Genomic DNA, 18,361 nt, shown 5'->3' with positions numbered 1-18,361 from the left:
AACCCCTAGACACTAACTTTTATTCACTTGGTTGATCAATCACGTCAATTTCATTGGAGTTGTTGAACATTTCATAACAGGGGGAAAGTCATCGTATGGTGGCCAAATGGACCATGGAGCCCAATATTTGCCCTCTGGTATCCATCCTACCTCCACTTGGCTTAGGATCTGTCCTTTCCCAAACTCCAGTCAACACTGGCCCTGCCCCTGTGAGTCATACTCTGTCAATCTCGTCTCTCATTGATCCTCCTCTCATTTGCCCCATTTCCTTCACTGGACAGAAAGCTCCTGCTGGCAGGGCCTGGAACCCAGGCCCAGGGAATCCAGCACAGGCTGGGGACCCATAGTGTGTGCTCCCCAGGGACTTGCAGAATTAAACTCCAAACAGAGGCATTCCCAAACAAGCTAAGTAGCCCTTAATAATCCAATAGGAATGCCATTCGTAAGCTTATCTGTAACACACAAATCAAGTAATTTGTCATACAAATCCTTCAAGGTATTAGCTTCTGGAATGTAGCTGGCAGCCATAGCCCCCTTTGTCAGAATCATCTATGAATATCTGAAACACAGAATAAATCCTCTAACCACAGAGGAATGTTAAAAGTTTAAGTTAACAGAGAATATTATGCAGCACGTGTGTCAGAAAGCACCAAGGCATCGCAGGCCCCCTCCTCTTCTCTCTCCAGCTTCTGGACACTCATGAAACCAGAGGCACAGCCCTCCTGAAGCCCACTCTGTGCACCCAGCTCACTCCAGTGTATCCAGTCCTGCTTCTCTCACTGCCAGTGTCCTTTTTGAGTCTCCCTCAATCCCCTTCCTCCAATGGTCCTGTTTGTTTTGTTTAAACATTTCTCAGGCAATAGGGGTGAGCCTTTTCGCAGTCACCTAGCTTCTAGCCAGTGACCCTCTAGAGAGGAGGGCACTACACTTAGTCTGCACTAATTAAAGTGGGACAGTCTAAGATGTCCTAAATTCAAGTTGTCAAGGACTCCAGGGAAAGCACCCCATCTTACACTGGAGCCTCAGCCTCAGCTCTGACAGCCCTTTCTTGGGGCGGGAGCAGAGCCCCAGGAAACACGGGAGCTCCCAGTCACCCAGCTGACTCAGTGTGCTAACTCTGCCCCTCCCACGTGTCTTGCAGGCCCCTTACAACACGAGCACTTGTGACTTCCCACAGCCGAGAGCCTGTGACAGCACTCTCTTGATCCCTGCAAACACTCAGAAGCTTGGAGTTCTAAACAGGAAGGGAACTCCAGTGGTTTCAAGTTGTATAAATCCATACACTCAGTCCTTGGGGAGGACAGACCTTTCCCCTCAGGCACTTGACATTCATGGAAAGGAAGCTTCCTTTTCATAAAACTTTTAAAATATTTTAATTATAGAAAACATGTGCAAAGTTTCTCATGGGCACACACACAGGCACATGAACACAGAAGCATGCATGCTTGATTGAAAAACCAGGAAAGAAAGCCAGCCTAGTGAAAATCAGTACGTGATTAAAAACATAATTCTAATATAGTTAAAGCACATTTAAATTCAGTTTAATACTTGAACTATTGAGTCAAAAGAAGATACTTTGTATCTTTCAAAGAATTTTTTCCATTTCATCTAAATTGTCAATTTACTGACATAAAGTTGTTAATAATATTTCCTTATTACTCTTCAAAGTGACATCACCTCTCATTCCCAATATTGGAATCATCTGTACTGTTTTTCCTGATAAGCCTGACAAGGGGTTTATCATTTCTCTTGATCTTCTCACAGAACCAGCTTTTGATATTTTTACATTTATGGAGTCTGAGTCTATTTACTTTTTCACTGATTGCCTCCTTGAGCTCTACAGTTCCCCTTTTCTGCTCACATTTGGGTTTTATTTGCCCTTCTTATTCTGCTTTCTTAATGTGAAAGTCCTCTGTGCCATCACTGTCGTACATTTTAATTCTACAAGTTATAAAACACATTATTATTTTTGCTTTAAAATTCTACTATCTTTTAAAGATATTTAAATAATAAGAAAAAAGCCTGTACATTTACCCACATAGTTACTACTATCTCTGGTGTTCTTTATTTCTTACATTGATCCAGGATAATGTCTAATATAATCTTCCTTCTACTTGAAGAACTTCCTTTAACATTTCTTGTCGTGCAGGTCTGCTGGTAATGAATTTTTTTAGGCTTTTTTAGGTCTGATAAAATCTTTATTTCACAGTGAAGGAGATATCACTGGGTAAAGAATTCTATGTCAGTATTTTTTTTTAATTTCAGTACTTTAAAGATATTGTTCCACTGTCATCTTACTTACATTGTTTCCAATGAAAATCCTGTTATCACTCTTAGCTTTGTTCCCCTGTCCTTTTCCCCTGGTTGCTCAGCTGGTTTTCTCTTTGCCATAGGTAGTAAGGAATTTGGTTATCATGTGCATTCATTTCTACTGTTCATGTTTTTTTGCAGTATACTAAGTGCATGTATAACTGACTCTTGAAGTTGTCCTTCTGATTCTGTCCTTTCTTTTCTCCTTTCTAGTCTTTTTGCTGTTTCATTTTGAATAGTTTCCATTATTGTCTCAAGTTCATTTTTTCTTCTATAATTTATAACCTGCCATTAATTCCATCTAGTGTATTATTCACCTTAGACATTACAGTTTTCACCTCTAGCAGTTCAATCCAAGTCTTTTCTGATATATTTTCCATGTGTCTACTTATGTTCCACCTTTTATGTAGCTTTTTAACATACTGGATATTGTTACAGTAAATGTTTTAACTTTTGTTCACAAGGTCTATCATCCATATCATTTTTTTGTCAGTTTCAATTGATTGATCTTACCAGTTATGTGCTGTATTTTCATTTGCTTCTTTTGCACACCTAGAAAATTTTGATTGGATGCCAGGCATTGTGAATGCTGTCTTGCTGGGTACTGAATATTTTGTATCCTTACAAAAATTTTCAAGCTCTGTTCTAAGATGGAGTTACTTGGAAACATTGATTCATTCAGGCCTTTCCTTTATGAACCAGAACTGCATTTTGTCTAGGGTTCATTTTCCCCATTACCAAGGGAAAACCCTTCTCAGTTACTCTAACCTATACCCTGTAAGTTATGGGGTTTCTAGTTGGCCACTGGGACTAAGCACTGTGCTTGACTACATGTGATGTCTGGTGATGGTCTGATCCTCTAAACCTTCAGGTGGTTCTTTCCCAGGCCTCGGGGAGTTCCCTCACATACATGCCTTGATCAATACTCAACAGCACATTTGAGGGGGGCCCTCGATAGATCTCTGGAACAGTATGCAGTTGTCTTCTGGTTAATGTTCCAAAAAGTCTAGCCATCTTGGCCTCCCCAGACTTCAATTCTATCTCCTTAACTCAAGACTGACAGTCTCTAGATTTCCCCTTCCCTAATCCACAGCCTGAAATTTTTCCCCAGGCAGCAAGCTAGGGAAATTATAGGACTTACTCATTTATCAGTCCTCCAAGGATTATTGTTCTTTGTTGCCTGATATCCAAAGTCTTGAGAGGTATAGTCTCGTGTATTTTGTCTGGGTTTTTTGTTTGTTTGTTTTTTAAGGAATTTCAGGCAGGAGGATCAATCTAGTTCCTGTTATTCTATATTGGGCAGAAGTGGCAGTCAGGACCGTGGGTCATTTTACTCTCTGCTCTAGTGGAAGCCATGCCAGAGTGAAAAATGCAGGGGATAAAAAGGTTTATTGGCTCCTAAATTAGATGATAAAATTCAAAGAGGTTATAAAGTTATTTTGCACAAAGAGCCAGGAGCAAAATTCATTCAAACATGTCAAGTAAGTCTAAAAATGCAAACTTTAACAGAATGAGTGGCAGAGTTTGTTGTAACCTTGGCAAAGTAATAAACTGTCACAAAAATTAGGCAATGTGTAACTTGCTATTAGATGTAGAGGAATGGGCTTACAGTGCCCAGTTGGAGGTCAGGGAACAGAACTGTGTTCCAGCATCACGGGCAAGAATCAAGCCCTGTGGCCTGGCCAGGGTTTTCTATGATTGATGAGAAACTTGTGTCAGAAGCCCTGAGTCACTCAAATTAAAATAATACAACAATACAAATAATACAATTGGATAAGTGCCTTTCTAACACTGTGTGTCCTGAGTCACTCAGTCATGTCCAGCTGTTTGCGACCCAATGGACTGTAGCCCACCAGGCCCCTCTGTCCATGGGGATTCTACAGACAAGAATACTGGAGTGGATTGCCATCCCCTCCTTCAAGGGATCTTCCCAACCCCAACACTGAAGTGAAGTCTCTCAGTCATGTCCGACTCTTTGCGACCCCATGGACAGTAGTAGCCTGCACCAGCCTCCTCCGTCCATGGGATTTTCTAGGCAAGAGTACTGGAGTGGGTTGCCATTTCCTTCTCCAGGGAATCTTCCCAACCCAGGGATCCAACCCAGGTCTCCAACCCAGGTCTCCCACATTGATAGACAGACACGTTACCATTTGAGCCATCAGGTGACCTAACCCTAACACTAGGAGATTAAAAATTAAGTATAGGAACTTCCTGATGGTCCTGTGGTTAAGACTCTGCAATTCCACTGCATGGGGCACAGATTCAACCCCTAGTTTGGGAATTAAGATCCTGCAAGCTGTGCAGCACAGCCAAAAAACAATAATTTTTTAAAATAAATAAATGCATGGTTTTACTGAAATCCTAGCTCATTTCAAATTTATAATAATAGTACTCTTAGAAAGCAGTTAATGTGTGTAACCCCCATTTAAGAATGGGAAACATACAAGAGGTTAAATTACCTTCCTAAGTCACACGAGTCAGAAAAGATCTAGAACAGTCTCTCAGTCCTAGAGGTTTCTGAGAGCTCCTCTGAACCTCCTGTGGAGGCGGACTTTCCCAGGGACACAGAAGTCAAAGGCGGCCCTGGGGGCATTTACAATCTGTTTGGCAAGACAAAGGGTAAGAAATATGGAACGCCTGTGGTCATCCCCTAACACTAATTTTGGAGGCAAAGGAATTCAAGTGGGTGAAAGTTTGTCCCTTTCCAAAATAAACACGTCCTCTGCCTGGGCCCAGAAGATCTAACTGCAAGAGAATTAAGTGACATCATTTCCCTTGTAACGTTTGGATCCATACAGGTGACCCAGAATCTCAAGGCTTGGGTTGATCTGAGTGTGGAAAATGGTTCAAACAAGCACAAATAGATGGCCTGGGAAAGAAAGAATCGACTTTCACTCATCTCAGACTCCTTGCTGCCAGGGTGCTCTGGTCAGCAGGATTTCTCAAGGTCCAAAGCTGGCCAGCAGCTGCCATGACCACAGCAGCACCATGTGCGCCCATGTCCCATCATAGGTTTGAATCCTGGCCAGGGAACTAAGCTCCCACAAGCCAAGTGGCATGGCCAAAAAAAATTTTATTAATAATAAAATTAAATATGTGCTGTGTTTAGTTGCACCCAATTCTTTGCAATCCCATGGACTATAGCCCACCAGGCTCCTCTGCCCATGGAATTCTTCAGGCAAGAATACTGGAGTGGGTTGCCATGCCCTCCTCCAGGGGACCTTCCCAACCCAGGGATGGAACCCAGGTCTCCCACATTGCAGGTGGATTCTTTACCATCTAAGCCACCAGGGAAGCCCAAGAATATAGGAGTGGGTAGCCTATCCCTTCTCCAGGGGAACTTCCCAACCCAGGAATCGAACCAGGGTCTCTAGCATTTCAGGTGGATTATTTAAGGTAACATACAAGCCCAAGAATACTGGAGTAGGTAGTCTATCCCTTCTCCAGGGAAACTTCCCAACCCAGGAATCAAACTGGGGTACCCTGCATTGCAGGTGGATTCTTTACCAGCTGAGCTACCAGGGAAACCCAAAATTAAGTAAGTATAGAAATAAATAAATCAAATCCATAAAGGTAAAATGTTGAATTGAGAAAAAATATGTGTTAGTCTAAGTCCATATAATGTTTAAGCCCATATATTCAAGTCCATATGTTTAAGAGGATTTACATATTACAGTATCTAGCAAATTAGACTTCTGATTCTAGTTTATAATGTGTATTACTTTTAGACTAATGATTTTAAGTTGAAAATTCTAAGATGCATTAGGTCTATAAAGAATATCAGGAATTTTTTTAAAATAATATTGGAAATGACCTTATTTATATGTTTAATTTCACATATTTTAAAAATTACAAAATACCTTAGAAGATACGTTGATTAATTGGATAGTTGCAGCACTTAATAGAATTTGAATTTTAAAGGCATTTTGAATATTTTAGAGGATGTTATATGGGCCCCCTTCAACACGATTCTAAATATCTGCTAGACTCATTATGAAATTTGCAGGTTAAACTTAAAAGCCCAGGGGAAAACTAGTGTTTTTGGTCTAAAGTGTACATGTAAATTTTGAAATGAAAGTAAACCCTGAATAATCTTTTGTGTGTTAATGCTCCCTCCTTCCTCCAGAATAACAAAAAATTCAGACACCACAAACCCCAGCCCTCCTAAAGCACAGTGTTAAAACTCTTGCTGTGAGCTGGGGGCAGACACTGAAGGGTTTTCATAAGGCTAAAGATAACTAGCCCTTATTGGACACTAACTCTGTACCAGGCACAGCTCTTTACTGGTCTGCTCACTGAACTGTCACCATAACCCTCTGAAGTAGGGATTATTTTTAGTCCTAGTTTTACCAGTGAGGCAACTAAGGTTCATAGCCAGGAAGTGGTACAGCTGGGGTTCAAATCAGGCCTCTTAATATAGCGACTGTGCCTTCCAGAACCATGCCAAGTGCAGCAGGATCCCGTTAGGTTTGGTTTTATTTGCCTTTTGCTTTCAAAGAGTATTCCAGCAACAATACAGAGGCTGGGCCAGCAGGAAGACAGTCTGGGAAACCAGCTGAGAAACGGCTGCCCCCGTGCAAATGATGGGCAACAAATACCTGAGTTACAGCTGTATTCCTGGAGTTGGAGAAGAAAGGAAGAGTTAAAGGAAAGTTGAAAGAGGTGCGCTGCGCTTGAGAAAGAACCAACAGGCGAGGCTACTGCAAGGAGCTGGGCAGGGGAACTGGGGAGGGGAGCAGGAGACTGGGTGGAGAGGAGGAGTGAATCTGAAGTGTCTGTGGGACAGTCAGGAAACTGCTGGGCATGTGGGTCCAAAGGTTGTTAGGACAAAGACAGGGGCTAAAACTGGAGGAGGCCAAACATTTGTTAGCATGCATAGTGATATGAAAAGAATATGGCGAATCCAACTCAACTCATAACTAGTTTTTAGCAAAAGTTATAATTTTGTTTGCTAATTTAATCAAATGAAATTATTATGCATCATTTTATTGCCCCCTTGAACGGAGTCACTCAACTCGCTTTTCCTGGCAGACATGGAAACCTAAGTCGCTAAGGGCTAACATGGAATCATGGTGGGAAATAAAACTGCCTTTTACAACCATTCTAAGGAGAAAACTAGGTAGCCAACTGCATCAGAAAAACAACAAAACAGAGCATTCCCCAAACCAACTATGGCCATTGTCTGTGCCAAGGGTAAAAGGATACTAAAGAGTATTAAGCATGGTACCTGCCTTCAAGGGGCAACCAAACTCCTCTGCCCCCGGCATTCAAACATGTGCTACCACTAGGGAGCTAAATGGGTCAGTCCAATACTTATTAATGCATCTGTAGTATCTTTCACAATTTAGGATCTGGTCTTGCCTTAAAGTTGCCAGGTTCTAGAAACTTAGTTATTTCTTTTATTCACTTGGATCATCAAAGGGGTAAAACACCTAATCATTTTTCCATTGTTTGAGCAGAACCCATTACAGTCGCAGAGAAGTGGTAATTGAGTTTATCAAATGAAATTACCTCCGCTCAGCCCACCTCCTCCTCAGCTTGCCCTTCTCAATCAGGAATAACCAACACCACCTTTCACACAGCACACTTGCATATTTGAATGGCTTCCCAGGAGTCTTTGAGTGGCATATAATTACACTTAATTTAATTTTTTTTGTCATTAGTCCCAGAGGCTTTGATCCAAAGTCCGTATTATTCTGATATAAGGAAAATAAAGCCCCACCTTAAATTAAATATTTTCCTTTGAGTAGTTTGCTGTTCATTGTACAACTGATCTTCTGGTAGAGTTTTCAGTTTCCAGCAGCCACTTCTGTGCTTGGCATCTTTTCCAGTTCCTTGTGTTTCCCCATCAGTTGTCAGGTCACCAGGAGCCTGAGCACACTTGGGTTTCAGAGACACTTCCAGACACAAGGTCCCAGGAGGTGACACATACGGGAATCTCATATCTCTTGTATCTTCCATGTGAGGCCAGCCATCCTGACCTTGAGTTTAGGGCATGGGATTTTTGTGTTGAACACACACTGATGGACAGAAAATGAAGCATTTCTGTATTTGTTTCAAGTAACATAAATAACACCAGTCACAATCTGGCCAATTTTCCATTTCTAAATGGAGGTACTATTAAGTACCTCCAATATGAGAATACATCATACCTTCCCTCAAGGGTCTAACACTATTGAAAAAGAAGAAGACTGAAAAAGGTCAGCAGTAGGAGGCAGTCAAATGAAGTACAGGCTATCATAGAGGTGCAAAAAATATAGAGGAATCTCAGAAAGAGGAGTGAACTTACCAGGCCATTCTTGTTCAGCTTTTGGGAAAAATCTCCTCCCTTCTTCACGGCTAAGCCAACCATCTCATTGTCCCCAACTGCCTATTATCATGATTCTCTAGGACCTGCCTGAATTCTCCCCAACTTAGATTGACTGTGTGGATCACAATAAACTGTGGAAAATTCTTCAAGAGATGGGAATACCAGACCACCTGACCTGCTTCTTGAGAAACCTATATGCAGGTCAGGAAGCAACAGTTAGAACTGGACACGGAACAACAGATTGGTTCCAAATAGGAAAAGGAGTACGTCAAGGCTGTATATTGTCACCCTGCTTATTTAACTTATATGCAGAGGACATCATGAGAAACGCTGGGCTGGAAGAAACACAAGCTGGAATCAAGACTGCCGGGAGAAATATCAATAACCTCAGATATGCAGATGACACCACCCTTATGGCAGAAAGTGAAGAGGAACTCAAAAGCCTCTTGATGAAAGTGAAAGAGGAGAGTGAAACAGTTGGCTTAAAGCTCAACATTCAGAAAACTAAGACCATGGCATCTGGTCCCATCACTTCATGGGAAATAGATGGGGAAACAGTGTCAGACGTTATTCTTGGGGGTTCCAAAATCACTGCAGATGGTGACTGCAGCCATGAAATTAAAAGATGCTTACTCCTTGGAAGGGAAGTTATGACCAACCTAGATAGCATATTCAAAAGCAGAGACATTACTTTGGCAACAAAGGTCCGTCTAGTCAAGGCTATGGTTTTTCCAGTGGTCATGTATGGATGTGAGAGTTGGACTGTGAAGAAGGCTGAGAGCCAAAGAATTGATGCTTTTGAACTGTGGTGTTGGAGAAGACTCTTGAGAGTCCCTTGGACTGCAAGGAGATCCAACCAGTCCATTCTAAAGGAGATCAGTCCTAGGTGTTCTTTCGAAGGACTGATGCTGAAGCTCTAATACTTTGGCCACCTGATGCAAAGAGTTGACTCACTGGAAAAGACTCTGATGCTGGAGGGATTGGGGGCAGGAGGAGAAGGGGACGACAGAGGATGAGATGGCTGGATGGCATCACTGACTCAATGGACATGAGTTTGAGCAAACTCCGGTAGTTGGTGATGGACAGGGAGGCCTGGCATGCTGCGATTCATGGGGTCGCAAAGAGTCGGACATGACTGAGCAACTGAACTGAACTGAACTGAAATTGAGGAGTTGATCATGCAGACCACTGATTTCCTTTTCACCCTAATTCCTGGCATCATCTCGGGAATTTTGCATCCACGCAAATAGCTAGCATCCCAGTCTCCAGGTCCTTCACATTCTCAGCTCCAGGGACCTTCACCTCCTATCCATATTGGGCTGCCCATTCCCTTGGTCCCACCTCCTATATTACAACCACCCAAAACCACTTCATCCTTACAGTCTTAACCTTAATAATCCACTCTCACATCTTTGATTTCTCTAGCTCTCACTCAGGTCCTCCCACTACACCTACTCTCTGACCTCATCTTGACCTCTGAGCTCCTAACTCTACCTGGCTCTCCACTTCTGTCAGCAGCTCCTGACCTCACTTCCTCCCACTCTACATAGTTTCGCTTCCGTTGTTCTCGCTCCAGCGCTATCATCTGCTTGTCTTTCTATCACATCTATCCCATAAACTCCTAAACCTGGGTTAACCTAAATCTCTGCCTTCTTTACCATGGCTACTTTCAGGACTGCTAGAGAAGAGCTCACTGCAATGAAGAAGTGTGCTCCACAAATTCCCAGCATCAGCTGCACCCTCACCACTCGCAGCCACTCAACTTCTCCCACTCCCCTCAAGGTTTCTAACCTTTGTGTTTTTCCTCAACTTCCATCCTCAGTTCCCTTCTCTTTTAGTTGACCCTAATTCTTATCTCAGAGAGATATAAACTGAAATCTCTCAACTTTTTGCCCCTTCACTGCCACTACCTAGAAAACTGTCTCAGTCTACCTTTCATATGGCCCTTCTTCAGAAAACAAGACATTCCGGATGTTCAGATATATCCATTATCATCGACTTCCTCAAGGCCTTGGCTCCATTAGGAACAATTTCCCGTCTGTACTTGTCAGCCTATGAATTCCTTGTTTTTTCTTCCTGTAAACAAGCTCATGCTTCTCCTTTAAAAAAAAATTCTCCCAATCAATCCCTTCCCTCTCACGTCACTAAGCAGTCATACAGTATACCTTCCTTCCAAGCTTATAGGACAGTCTCCAGTTTCTCACTTCCAATCCACTCCTCAATACAGACAATCTGGAGTCCACCCCTCCTATGCCCCTGAAAATATCTACTCAATATCTACACTCAGGTACCTCGTGGATAGCTCAAACTCAACATGTGCAAAACCAGACTTCTCACATCTGAACCCAAACCTTCTTCACTCACAATCCTCACCAGCTCAGCTGAGGGTAATGCCATCCTTCCAGTTGCTCAAGCTAAGAAACTCAGAACACTCCTCTTCTCCTTTCTCTCATACCCTATATCCCAATCCACCAGGAATTCTGTAGTGTGTATCTTCAAAACAGATCCAAATCGGATATATCTGAACACAAAATAAAAAGTTTAGAGTCTGAGGGGACTAAAAAGGGGGAAAAAAACAAACAAAACAAAACAGATCCATAATTTGATATTTCTGACTATCTCCACCATCCTAACTCAAGATATCACCTCCTCTTGCCTGGATTACTCCAATAGCAGGTCTTCCTGCAGCTCCCCACCCCCAACCTATAGCTGATCTTCAGTGCAGTAGCCAGAATAATCTGTATTTTTATAGCATAAGCTATACCATATCATCAGAGAAGACAATGGCACCCTACTCCAGTACTCTTGCTTGGAAAACCCCATGGGCGGAGGAGCCTGGTGGGCTGCAGTCCATGGAGTCGGGAAGAGTCAGACACGACTGAGCAACTTCACTTTCACTTTTCACTTTCATGCATTGGAGAAGGAAATGGCAACCCACTCCAGTGTTTTTGCCTGGAGAATCCCAGGGACGGGGGAGCCTGGTAGGCTGCCGTCCATGGGGTTGCACAGAGTCGGACACGACTGAAGGGACTTAGCAGCGGCATACCATATAATTTCTTGCCTCAAAACATTCCATTGCTACCCAAAGTCAAAGTCCTTCCAAGGGTCTGCCAAGCCCTCGAAGGGTTGCCTCCACTCCAGCCTTACCTCCTGATGTTATCTCCTCCTGTTTTCTCTCCCTCACTCACCTCTAGTCATGCTGCCTTCCTTGCTATTCCAGGCAGATTCCACCCTGAGGCCCTGTCACTGGCTATGCTTTTTGCCTGACAGGCTTTTGCCCAGATATTCATGTGCTCTCATCACTTTCAAGTCTTTGCTCACATGTAACCACCAGATTAAAAATCACCACCCCCTACCCAACATTCCTGGTTTTCCTCTTAATACGTCTGACATTTTTTTTATCTATAGCACTTACACACCCTTCTAGCATGCTATAAAAATACTTGTTCATTCTTTATTAGTTATCTCCCCTCACTAGAATGGAATTATTTGCTGAAAAATCCCATGTTCTAGGAATAGTATAGTAGGTATTCAATATATATTTGTTGAAACTGAACTGAATTACCATGTTCAACCAGTGATCCAAAGGAAACATTCCGATTCCACCTGTGTAGATACCCCCGTAATTCCAACACTGTGCCCCCATTCATCTCCCCGAACCTTTCTCTCCTCCTCTAATTTCCCTTCTATATCTTTCTCTACTCCTGTTTCCAAGTTTCTCTTTCTCTAAGCAGTGATGGTCCTCAATCTTCCTTTCTCCCCAGTCTTCACATTCTCCCTAAACCTCATCTACTCGAGGTTTCAACCACCATTTGAACGTGATCTAAAACCTACCCCTCCAGACAGACCTCTCTCCAGCTTCAGACCCATGTAAGGCATCTGGTTACCAGATAATCTGAAACTCAATAAGTCCAAACCTGCTCCTTTTCCCAAGCTCCCTTTCTCAGTGAGCACCACTCATCCAGGTGTCCAAACCAGAGACCCAGGAGTCATCCTAGATCACTCCCTCTCCCTCTCACCCTCCATATCCAATACCCTTGTTCCCACCCCCAGCACCATCTCTGGTCACCTAGTCCTTGAACTGCCATCATAGGCTGCTCACTCTTTCTGCTTCTAAACTCGCCCCTCCAGCCCTTTCCAGCCTCAGTATGATCATTCAGGTTGCTTCCTGCCCCTTGGCCATCTACAGGGGAAAACAAACGCCCACAGGCAGGAGTCCCAGTCCCTGTCATGTCACAGCCCTCCCACTGTCCACTCAAACCGTCCTAAACTCACGCTTGCATCCTCCTCTGAACATGCACGCCTGTGCAGGCTTCCATGCCTGTGCACATGCTTTTCCCTCACCCTGCCTCTCTCTCTTTAGACATCACGTTCTTCACATTTCAGGTGCTGTGTCCTCCTAAAGCCTTGTCCAATTCCTCCAAGCAACCCAGAGCATTCCACTCATTTTTCAGCCACATTATGTGCATGACTCCACCATGCCAATTACCTTGTGGGCTTGCATTGATGATTATAATAAACCCTCCCTTTGACCTCCCATGGTAGTTGTAAGAGTCAAAACATAAAAGGAGAAAGGGCTTGGTAAGCTGTAAAACCTCAAACAGCTCTTAGTCATGGAGGGAGGCAGGAGTCAATGGTGAGAGATACATGGAAACAATTACAATACAAATAAAAAGATTATTACTACCATAGAGCTTCAGATATGAAAACTGAGGTTCAAAGACCCTATAATCCTCAACAGGAAGCAACAAAACCTGGATCTAAGCATCCTGACAACCATGGAACATTTAGTCAGGGTTCAAGTACAGGAAACAGAAATCACTCTTGCTTGTTAAGGAAACATGTTGTAACATAGGGGATTCAGTGCTTACAGAATGGATCGTGGAAAGAGTGTGAGAAGAGAGCTCTAGGCTAGGCCATCAGAAACAGTGATCTGAACCGGCCCATCAGGGGAGCTGCCGCCTCTGCCATAATCAGGATGGCAGAGAATCAAATCTCAACACACAGAATCATTGAAATCAAGAGCACACTGCCATGACTCCAGTTTCAAAATCTGGGAGGCACTGCCAGCCCACCAACACCCATGGAGCTAGTGACTGGACATGAGGTCATGACTGCAGGAACTCTCACACCCAGAATCACCCGGGTCACCAGCAAGAGCCAGCGCAGCATGAAAATGACCTCCCTCCACTTCTGCCTCCACACACTACATTAGACCATCTAACAGCGGAAATAAATGTAAATCTAGAATCCTAGGAGCAGGGGAACCCCGGAAACGGTGTTTCTAACTTTACAGTCTCTGAGGCACAGGAAGACACATACGAGCTTGAGATGGACACCAAGCGGCAACACACGGCATCTACCACACAGCACAAGGAAATCACACATTGTATTAAGGGATACACATCTTATTTTGGAAAAGTTCCTCTCAGGGGAGACGGTGTTTGCTCATTGGTCGGTTGTTTGTTTTCAAACAAAGACCCAAAGGGCATTTTAGTCCCTAGGGAAAGAAAGTTTTTCCTCATACAAACTGCTGAGGGAAATTTCTCACACGGGGGCATTCCGTGGAGGACACTGCTTGAACCAGCACGCAGTGTCTTCACCAGAAGCCTCACAGCAGACACAGAGGAGGCATTCATGTGCTGGTCCTTGAGTTGCCTTTGCTAAAATCAAAGGTATGACATGGACATGGAATCAGGGGCCTCACTTGTCCGCATAGCTGTCATTAAGACTGTCTGACCCTCAGGCTGGTCACTTTCAAACCGTGCTCCAGAGCCTGCATGTTCACAGAGGAGCCTGGGGACTCTTGGGCCCCTCTCCCAGAATAGCCAGAGTTTTATCCGTTCTATCTCAAGTCCACATAAAGTTCCCTTTGAAGAAAAGGGTTTAATTGCTTTTAAAATTTTCTGAAAATTAATCTCTCACAAAAGTTACTTCTTACAACCAGTTTGTGATAGGAGCCAAACGGCAGACAATGTGAAAACCAACGCTGGCCCACACAAGACCAGAATTCTGTTCAGCTGACCAAGACGGATTTAAAAGCTCTCGAGAGGCCCACGAGGGCCAATTCTGAGGTGGCCTTTTCCAGATGCCAAAGTCTGGGTGTTTTTCTTCACCACTGCCTGCAGAACCCACGTCTAGGCTAGGACCACGACACAAAATAAACTGTAGAATCTCCGGGTACAGAAAGAACTTGGAGGTCCTCCAGCCCAATACCCTCACTTGACAGGTGAGAAAACTGAAGTCTAGAGGGAGGAAGGGGCTGGTGAGCCACAGAGCCGGGTGCTCCCTCCCCCACCCAGCTCCTTTTTGTGGGCACTTACACCTATCTGCTCCTGCCAGTTCTATATTTAATCATGTCTTGCCTGCATCTGCAACTCCGTTAGAATGAAAACGCACACCTCACAATGCTAGCAGTGTTCTCCTGCAGGCCGCTGAGCATTTACTAGAGATCAGCGATTCCAAGAAAACTGCGGCAAATAAACATCTCCATCAATCATAGGAGCAGCTGTCTGAATGACTCTGAATTGAAGGATAAAACGCCTCCAGCTACCTTTTGCCCTTCCAGAAAAGAATCTACCACCTTTGTTTCTCTCCCCGCTTCTTAGGCAGAACTCCTGGTCTCCATTCCCAAAACAGAGCCTGCCAGATGAGGTTCAGCTGTCAACCTATCCAGCAAAAACAGCTGAATCTGGTTCAGCAGGAAGAGGAACAGCAGCCCCCGGTGAAGCGAAGCCCAGGTACAGCCTGGATCTTTCCATTTAGGCCAAGATCGGCCTCCCATTTCTTCAGCGGACTGGTAGCTAGAGGCCAAGTCAGGATGTAGGCGCAGGGTGGAAGACACTTTCTGAAAGGCCCAGGAGACCAGAAGAGTGAGGAGAGCCTGCTAGAGGAGTCCCATCAGTTGAGGGCTTTCACGCTCCTCACCGGTTACAGCTTTGGCCAAATGAAACCAGTCACTTTGTGTGGAGTGCCTTTGAAGCTGAACTGTTCTCCCCTCACCAGGCTTTCTCCTCTAGCCTTGCTGGTTTCTTCCACAGCCCCAGCAGCCTCCCATCTCAGAGGCCTAACCTCAGTCAAGTCCTGCTGACCCTTCCTACTTGATGGTTTTCATGTATGTCCCCTGGGGTGCCATCCTGGTCTCTCACACCATCCTCTCCGGCCTGGAACTTACAGGGGCCTCCAGAACGGGTCCCTCCAGTTGATCTCTCCAATCCTCTCTCACACAAATGGCCACGTTCTCTTCCTCACACTCCTTTGCATGTGATCCTTGCTCGTCAACTTGCAATGTTGCCCAAGGTAATAATGAACTGCGACTTCAAGGTCCCCCATAACTGGGCTGCCAACCAAATTTCCAGAATCGTGTCCCTGTTATGGGCACACTTGCACGGGTGTGTATACACACACACACAATCACAGAGCTTTTGATTAAGCCAGAATGACGTCCCCACTGTTCCTAGGAAATGTTCCATGGATTCCTGTCATTGTGCCATTGTTCCCACCACTTCCCCAGCCTGGCACTCCCTCCCCCATAACGTGAACTAAGTCCCTCTCATCCTTCCCACCTTCCCTCCTCCTTCCAGGTCCGCAGAGAGCGGTGCCCATCCTGACTGCACACCCAGTTTGTCCTGTGCACCAACCATACTAACATAGCCTGCAAACAACTGGCAAGTTAGAGCATATGTCATTACTGCCGTTAGCAGAGCCTGCACAAGAAGAGCTGGAGGAGCCGTCTCCCCAAGTCCACACAGCAGTGGGTAGTTGCAGCACAACTCGCCTGGTCTCCAGCCCACTCCAGCCCTCTGCTGGGACCCCTGCAAAGCCAGAGGCAGAGGAGCTGGAAGGAGGAGGAGGAGGAGGAGGTAGGGGGAGGGTGGGGGAGAAGCAGTGAGTAATGGTCGGCTTCCCCAGTCAGCCAGAAAAAAATAGGGCAAGCTCAGCTTGCGGAAGCACCCAGCACAGCATCCGCCACGTGATCAGCCAGAGGCGGAGACCGCGCAGGGGGCCTCTTCCTATAAACAAGCCCATTGCCTTGTGGTAAAAACACGAGGGGACAGTGTTTCTGGTTTCCTGGAAGGCAGCCCGGAGGCCACTGCCATTTTTGCATCTTTTTGCGTTATCACATTGACTTGGGGGAGTTGGACACAGTTTGTTGGGCTGTATAGGAAAACACAGTAGCCAAGCCTTCCAAACAGGGCGCTTTTGTCCACAGCTGACACCCTGGCCGGGAGCCCAGCTCAGCCTCAGCGAAGATTTAGGTCAGAAGGAAAATGGCGGGGTGGGGGGTAGGGGGGTGGCTGCAGCCTTAGTATCTGGCCTAGCAAGATGGAGACGGTTCCCACGGTCACACCTGTGCTCCTCCGGCAGGCGCATGGGGTGGCTGGCCTTTCCTCCGCCAGCACTGCGGCCTCTAGGAGGAGATGTGGGGAGGCCGCATCAGCCCTGCAAAAGAGCTATTTGGCAAATTCCTATTGTGCTGGAAATTCCCCATTTTGCCATTTCGTTCAGTTGTCACCACTTCCCAGTTAGCTCAAGTCAAAAGCTCTTCTCTTACCTGTTGGGAGTGTGCAGACCTGTGAGGAGGAGGAATTGTGACCCAAGAGAAGCTTCCGGTCAGCTGTGGAGGTGGCCAGGGAGCCGGGAACCATTTCCAAAGCAAGTAAGCTTCAAGAGGCAAAAAAGCACGTCGTCCTGAGTCACGGAGACTTTGAGGGCTGTGCCTGCTTTATAGGAAGTTCATTTTCCACAGTGTTTTCCCCATTCAAAGGAGAGTTTTAGAGGACCTGCCCTTTAACCACTTGCTGCCATGCTCCCCCTGAAACACCCTTTCAAAAAGGCTCCTTTTCACGGGGATCAACACCAGAACCTATCCCGAAGTTCTTGTCGCCCATGCGCATTTATGGGGTTGGCAAATAGGCTTCAGGTGCCCGCATCTTTTGTTAAAAAAGGGTCACCTGCCTAGGCCTGGCGCCTGGCTGCATTGCGAAGCTCGCTTGCTGGCCTCGCCCGCCATCTTCTGGATGAAGGTAGAACTGCTGCCAGCGAAAGGCTATTTGGACAGAAGATGCTTCAGGGCAAACTTGAAAACCAACCAAGGAGGGCCCATGAAAAAGAACTACTTTTGAATTCCCAGAAAACTTTCACGGACTTCATTTTCAACAGCAAAGATGTGTGTAAAGATACATCTCTTTGTTATTTTTTTAAATCATTCCCAGTGTGTCTTGCCTCACTTATTACCAAACAAGCATGCATTTGAACCCCGGCTATGAGCCAGAGGCCATGCTAGGTGCTGGGGGCAGATGAATCACACAGTCTCTGTTTTAAAAGAAAGCCTGGAGTCTTTTCGTAGGAACCTAAAACTTCTCCTTAAAATTCAATTTAGAAAATAAAAAGTCTGGAGTCTCTTTGGACAAACCAAAAATTTCTCTATAAGATTAATTAAAAAAACACCTAAAGTCCAGAGGTCCAGAAACCTGTGACCCAAGGGTAACATTGCAATGTGATCAGTGCCATTAGGGGGTGTCCCATGTGCCCTCAGGCCTGGGAAGGAAGAAGTCTGCCTGGTGCAGAAAGGGAAATTGTCCAAGGGGAACAGAAAAGGTGACATTTGACTGGTGGTGAGCACCCAGTCCATTCTAAAGGAGATCAGTCCTGGGTGTTCTTTGGAAGGAATGATGCTAAAGCTGAAACTCCAGTACTTTGGCCACCTCATGCGAAGAGTTGACTCATTGGAAAAGACTC

The 18,361-nt window shown here is 45.0% G+C and overlaps 1 long non-coding RNA gene across 1 annotated transcript in view; it reads right to left on the bottom strand.

The window, feature by feature from the left end:
- Positions 1 to 17,841, bottom strand: part of LOC147363380 (uncharacterized) — a 95,042-nt gene extending 77,201 nt beyond the window's left edge. Inside the window, exon 1 of the long non-coding RNA XR_015137025.1 lies at positions 17,175 to 17,841. This is a non-coding gene — a long non-coding RNA (uncharacterized LOC147363380). The remainder of the gene's footprint in view (positions 1 to 17,174) is intronic.
- Between the last annotated feature and the right edge of the window lie 520 nt (positions 17,842 to 18,361).

This window comes from Bos grunniens, chromosome 11 (assembly GCF_055505025.1).
Source record: "Bos grunniens cultivar Pamir isolate PY7600 chromosome 11, Bosgru_T2T1.0, whole genome shotgun sequence".
Lineage (NCBI taxonomy): Eukaryota > Metazoa > Chordata > Mammalia > Artiodactyla > Bovidae > Bos > Bos grunniens.
Note: the sequence above shows the minus strand (reverse complement) of the source record. Positions and strands in the feature narration are given on the sequence as shown.